General features: G+C 41.9%; 1 non-coding gene across 1 annotated transcript; it reads left to right on the top strand.

Annotated features, from left to right (window-relative positions):
* Positions 1–6,033: 6,033 nt before the first annotated feature.
* Positions 6,034–6,171, top strand: LOC119929014. The gene has a single exon (XR_005451158.1). It is a non-coding gene; the product is annotated as a small nucleolar RNA SNORA7 (small nucleolar RNA).
* The last annotated feature ends 583 nt before the right edge of the window (positions 6,172–6,754 follow it).

Genomic DNA, 6,754 nt, shown 5'->3' with positions numbered 1-6,754 from the left:
GGAAACTAAAGTTGATAAGACAGATGCTCGAAATAAAGGTGAAGATGAGGAGTTTAGAAATTGAATAAGGTTTAGGAATGAATAAGGTAAGTTATGTCTTCTGCATAACAAGCACTTTATGACAGTGTCCATGAATGCAATGAATCTATCATTTATTATATAACACATCTAATCACTTTAAGAAGTGTACAAAACCATCTCAGGGTTAAGAATGCCAGTTTCTTTCTACAGAACCCTGGTATCCTCAGCATACATGCTTTCCTTCAGATACTTTACTTCGGTGCTAATTCAAACATTGAAATGATTTTGCATATGTTGGAAGTATATAATATGAACAAGCAGCCATAATACATTGTCTCATTGCTCCCAAGACAGCGATGGATTTTGAGGAATGTCATTGCAAAATCCAGTCTTTGAATGCATTCCCTTTAGTACAACTGGAGCTTTCATTCATTCATTCATTCAATCAATCATATTTATTGAGTGCTTACTATGTGCAGAGCACTGTATTAAGCACTTGGAATATGCAATTAGGTAACAAATAGAAACAATCCCTACCCAACAACAGGCTCACAGTCTATAAGGGGGGAGACAGACAACAAAACAAAACAAAACAAGCGAACAGGCATCAACAGCATTTGTAAATACATGCTATAATTTTCCATTTTGGAAAGAAGGATCTGGGTTTTAATCCCGGCTCCACCACCTGTCTGCTGGGCGATATTGAGCAAGTCATTTCACTTCTCTGTGCCTCAGTAACCTAATTAACTTGTATCTAATTAACTAACCTAATTAACTTGTATCTATCTCAGCATCCAGTAGTGCCTGAAACACAGTAAGTGTTTAACAAATACCATAAACAAAGACACCAGATATATTGATTCTTTACCCTTTCTCCTTACATTCCTATCCCTCTCCCCAAAGCTTGAAACTTTCCTTCTTCAGATGTGGAAGCTTTTTTATTTTCATGGTTTTCTCAACTCCTTCATTATGCTATTGTCATCAGTATGTTATTGTTATTAATACATTATGAATGCACAGAGAGAGAGAGAGAAGGAGAAAGAAAAGAGGGAGGAACTAACCAAGAAATGAGAGAATTAGGGGAAATTGGAAGGGGAGAGGAAAGATAGGACAAAGGGAGAGTAGGAAAGAGAGACAGAAATAGACAGGCTCAGAAAGATACAGAGAGAAACAAATGTGTAAGCTTATGGGTGATAATTGAAGAACGAGCTTAGCATTTAAGTGGGCTTCTTCACGTGGAACAGCTTCAGGAGATGCTTTGTCTTGTTTTCACTAGTAGTTCCCTATTAATGCAGAATAAAAAAGTTCCTGAAGGTGTAGAGAAGCTTGGATGAAACATTGACAAAGCAATCAATAAGAGCTAGCTCAACTATGGCTGGCAGCAAAAATGCAGTATGTCTGTGCATATATACATGTTTATGTACATGTGTGAGAAGAAAAGCATATACAGGAACACCTAAGTTACAACCATCTCACAATGTGCACAACCAAGGCCCGCAGCCAATATCGTTTGATATTTGAATCCACAACTTCAGTGCTAGGCACCAAAACAGAAGGAAAAGTTATAATCTCTCCATCACCTGGTAAGATTTGGGGATTTGAAAGTCTTGTATCAATATTAAACAGATGGATTTATAAAAATGATTGGCAAAGATCCTGTTAGAGTGGAGGAGTTTAATGATGTGAAGAGGTGTTCAGAAGGAATTGGCTTATTATGAGGTACTTATTTTATGAAACAAGAAAGCTGTTACTTGAGGCCAGGGATCATGTCTATTGACATTACTATACTCTCCAAGGGCTTAGTTAAGTGCTCTGCACACAGTTAACACCCAATAAATACTATTGGGTATTTATACGCAATACCAATACTCTATTCCCAGAGAAGCAGTGTGGTTCAGTGGAAGGAACACGGGCTTTGGAGTCAGAGGTCATGGGTTCAAATCCTGGCTCCGCCACTTGTCAGCTGTGTGACTTTGGGCAAGTCACTTCACTTCTCTGTGCCTCAGTTCCCTCATCTGTAAAATGGGGATTAAGACTGTGAGCCCTACATGGGACTACCTGATCACCTTGTAACCCCCCCCAGCACTTAGAACAGTGCTTTGCACATAGTAAGCGTTTAACAAATACCATTTAAAAAAGTCAATTAACTTCTCTGTGCCTCAGTTACCTCCTCTGTAAAATGGGGATTAAGACTGTGATCACCCCGTGGGCCAACCTGATCACCTTGTAACTACCCCAGTGCTTAGAACAGTGCTTTGCACATAGTAAGCGCTTAATGAATGCCATTATTATTATTATTATTACTAATTGATCGATTGAAACATTCATCACTAGAGATGAGTAAGCACTACCCTCCTCATTAAAGTAAACCGAGTTTTGCAACCTCCTGAATAGATTCGTCACACTGAAACTCTTCATTTAATTAAAGCAGTAATGTTACGCTTTTAATTACTTTAAGATTATACGATAGCTTAGTGATTCTTAATGTAACCGTTACATAGCACATAAAGACAGTTCACATCGGTTTTCCTGAAAGGATTCCAATTTATAAATGTAAGTCAATGGTAAAACATGTCCCACAGTAGAGCGATTCACAATATCATCTGCATTTTGAAGGAATGCATCAAGGCTGTATCATGGGGAACATTTGTATCAGACAATGAATTCTCAGGTTCTGAATTGCTTCTTTTTCTAGAATAGGCTTAACATTTTAGTGGGTTTGGAGGTAGAACTTTGAAGAATGTTCAAGCTAGCTCTCTTCCGCCCTTCAAAGCCCTACTGAGAGCTCACCTCCTCCAGGAGGCCTTCCCACACTAAGCCCCCCATTCCTCTCCCCCTCTTCACCCTCCCTGTCCCCCCAGCCTCACCTCCTTCCCCTCCCCACAGCACCTATATATATGTTTGTACAGATTTATTACTCTATTAATTTTACTTGTACATATTTACTATTCTATTTATTTTATTTTGTTAATATGTTTTCTTTTGTTGTCTGTCTCCCCCTTCTAGACTGTGAGCCCGCTGTTGGGTAGGGACAGCCTCTATAGGTTGCCAACTTGTACTTCCCAAGCGCTTAGTACAGTGCTCTGCACACAGTAAGCGCTCAATAAATACAATTGAATGAATGAATGAATGAATTTTGTTAATATGTTTTGTTTTGTTGTCTGTCTCCCCCTTCTAGACTGTGAGCTCGCTGTTGGGTAGGGACTGTCTCTATATGTTGCCAACTTGTACTTCCCAAGTGTGTAGTACAGTGCTCTGCACACAGTAAGCGCTCAATAAATACGATTGAATGAATGAATGAATTAGTAAAGTGCTCTGCACACAGTAAGCGCTCAATAAATACGACTGAATGAATGAATGAATGGGACAACCTGATTGCCTTGTATCTATCCCAGTGCTTAGAATAGTGCCTGGCACATAGTAAGCGCTTACCAAATGCCATTATTATTATTATTATTATTATTAATAATAATAATAATTTCATATCACTTAAGAACCATTCTCAAAATGAAATGGTAACATAGGTTTCCCATCTCCTGTAATACTTCTCCCGTACTTTTAAAATTGAACTGGGACACCTCCTTCATAGTTCTGGTTCAGCCTGCTGGTGTCATTACTAGTGAAGGTTTCTGACCGTCAAAACCACCTAGATTGTTCTGCAAATTGGATAGGCCCAGGAGGAATACCGACAATAAGTCAGTTAACGAGGACAGCAAAGACCCCAGAAGCTACCAGGATAACGATCTGTCAGGCCGAGGGCCTTCCAGGCAGCACTACCTGCTTGTGGGCAAGGGACAGGTCATCATTTCGCTGTTTACTTCCCAATTCAGGTGTATTACACTCAGTGAATGCTCAAAAATACAATTACTAATACTGTACAGAGGTTCTGCATACAAAAACCAGAGAAGCAGCATGCCCTAATGGCTAGAGCGTGGGCCTAGGTGTCAGAGGGAGCTGGGTTCTAATCCCAGCTCTGCCACTTGTCTCCTGTGTGACCTTGAGCAAGTCACTTCACTTCTCTCTGCCTCAGTTACTGCATCTGTAAAATGGGGATTAAGACTGTGAGCCCGATGTGGGACAGGGACTGTGTCCAACCTGCTTAGCTTGTGTCTACCCCGGAGTTTAGAGCGGTGCTTGACACATATTTAGCACTTCACAAATATCATCATTATTATCATTATTCCAAAATGCTGCACATATATCCACCTCCATACCTGTTGCACAACCATGTCCCAGTGGGAACTCACTCAGCAGGCAAGAGAGAGGGTGAGTGATGATGCTCAAATCCAACCTTTCTTGCAGGCTTTTAATTCTGAAAGTCCCAGGATCAAAGCTTCTCTCCCTTACTTCATCAGGACCTTCGTTCGCCACAGACATACATTGACTGTGGCTTAATAGAAAGAGCATAGGCTTGGGAGTCAGAGGTCGTGGGTTCAAATCCTGCCTCCGCCTCTTGTCTGCTGTGTGTCCTTGGGAAAGTCACTTCACTTCTCTGTGCCTCAGTTACCTCATCTGTAAAATGGGGATTAACAATAATAATAATAATAATGATCGCATGTATTAAGCGCTTACTATGTGCAAAGCACTGTTCTAAGAGCTGGGGAGGTTACAAGGTGATCAGGTTGTCCCATTGGGGGGCTCACAGTCTTAATCCCCATTTTACAGATGAGGGAACCGAGGCCCAGAGGAGTTAAGTGACTTGCCCAAAATCACACAGCTGACAGTTGGTGGAGCCGGGCTTTGAACCCATGACCTCTGACTCCAAAGCCCGTGATCTTTCCACTGAGCCACACTGCTTCTCTGTGAGCCCACAGTCTTAATCCCCATTTTACAGATGAGGGCACCGAGGTCCAGAGAAGTGAGGTGACTTGCCCAAAGTCACACAGCTGATAGTTGGTGGAGCCGGGATTTGAACCCATGACCTCTGACTCCAAAGCCCGTGCTCTTTCCACTGAGCCGCACTGCTTCTCTGTGAGCCCCACGTGGGACAACCTGATTACCTTCTATCTATCTCAGTGCTTAGAACAGTGCTTGGCACATAGTAAGCCCTTACCAAATGCCATTATTATTATTATAATCATCATTATTATTATTAATAATAATAATTTCATATCACTTAAGAACCATTCTCAAACTCAAATGGTAAGATAGCTTTACCCTCCAGTGAGGTGATGGAATGCATTCAGCTCATTACAGCTTAGTTGGGCTGGCTCATCCTTTTTTTATAGTATTTGTTATGTGCTTACTATGTGCTAGGCACTGTACTAAGAGCTGGGGTAGATACAATTGAATCAGGTTGGACAAAGTTCCTGTCTCATGTGGGGCTCACCATGTTTATCCCCATTTCACAGATGAGGAAACTGAGGCACAGAGAAGTGAAGTGACTTTCCCAAGGTCACTCAGCAGATGAGTGGTAGAGCTGGGATTAGAACCCAGGTCTTTCTGATGCCCAGTTCCAAGCTGTATCCACAAAGGCTCTCTGCTTCTTCTGTTGAGGATTCTCAAGTAACCACTGCACAGTGAATATTACTGTGTGACTTTGGGCAAGTCAATTAACTTCTCTGTGCCTCAGTTACCTCATCTGTAAAATGAGGAGTAAGACTGTGAGCCCCACCTGGGGCAACTTGATTACCTTGTATCTATACCAGTACTTAGAACAGTGCTTGGCACCTAGTTAGCACTTAACAAATACCATCATTCATTTCTTTCTTATTTTATAAATAAAATAATCATTTTTTATTTTATAAATAGTGATCCAGAAGCATGGATGATAGAACAAACATTTTGATGATACACTGAAGCTTAACTTTAAACTCTATGATATAGTAATGGACTGATGGGAGACCTGCGCAGTGGACAGACCTGTTTGGTAGTGACAATTTGAAAGGGGCACGACCTCCTGCAGAGGTTTCAGAAAGACTGAGAAACAGACTTGGAAACGTCAACATAGGATGCAATTAACAAACACCTCGGAATGACAAAGCACAATTTTTATACACATATGGCATAGAATGCCTCTCAGGGTCACATCTGGAGAGTTTTCAGTACTCTCCCAGTCTTGACTATGGGAGGAAGATTCAAGTAGAGGCCTATCCATTCCATTCCTAGCTTGGGCCGTGGCTAGTGAGTGGAAGGCAATCTGCTACAAGTCGAAACACACCTGTGCTGGGCAGAAGCAGTGTGGGAGAGGGTCAAGGGCCAAGATTCAGGTTCACTGCGCAGAAGGAGGCTGTGATAAATGCTTCCATATTTTTGCCTAGAAAACGCTACGGATCCACTACCAGAACGATTGCAGATGGAGGGGGGGCATTCTGGAAGAGATGTGTCCATGGGGTTACTATGGGTTGGACACGACTCGGCAGCGTAAGACAACAACAACAAAAGCATAGAATGCCCTTCAATCCCAGTAAAAGGAGGAGGGGAGAGGGAGGGACTCGAAAGGAATTACACAACCATGAGGCGTTGTGAACTACACCAGGCTGCCTTTGAATTGTACCTTCCAAGCGCTTAGTACAATGCTCTGCACACAGTAAGCGCTCAATAAGTACGATTGAATGAATGAATGAAAGCTATTGGGGAAGTAGCTGATCATCCTTTTTTCACCCCTTTGGCCTTAGAGGTTTGCAAGTGTGTATTCTGTCCTTTGGTCAGCTACCTGTATGGGTCATTGTAAGTGGCACTTTTGGCAAATGCTCCCTGACCTGGGAGGAGCCTGGATAATAGTTGCGCAGTG

The sequence above is a fragment of the Tachyglossus aculeatus genome, chromosome 5 (assembly GCF_015852505.1).
Source record: "Tachyglossus aculeatus isolate mTacAcu1 chromosome 5, mTacAcu1.pri, whole genome shotgun sequence".
Taxonomy (NCBI): domain Eukaryota; kingdom Metazoa; phylum Chordata; class Mammalia; order Monotremata; family Tachyglossidae; genus Tachyglossus; species Tachyglossus aculeatus.
Note: the sequence above shows the minus strand (reverse complement) of the source record. Positions and strands in the feature narration are given on the sequence as shown.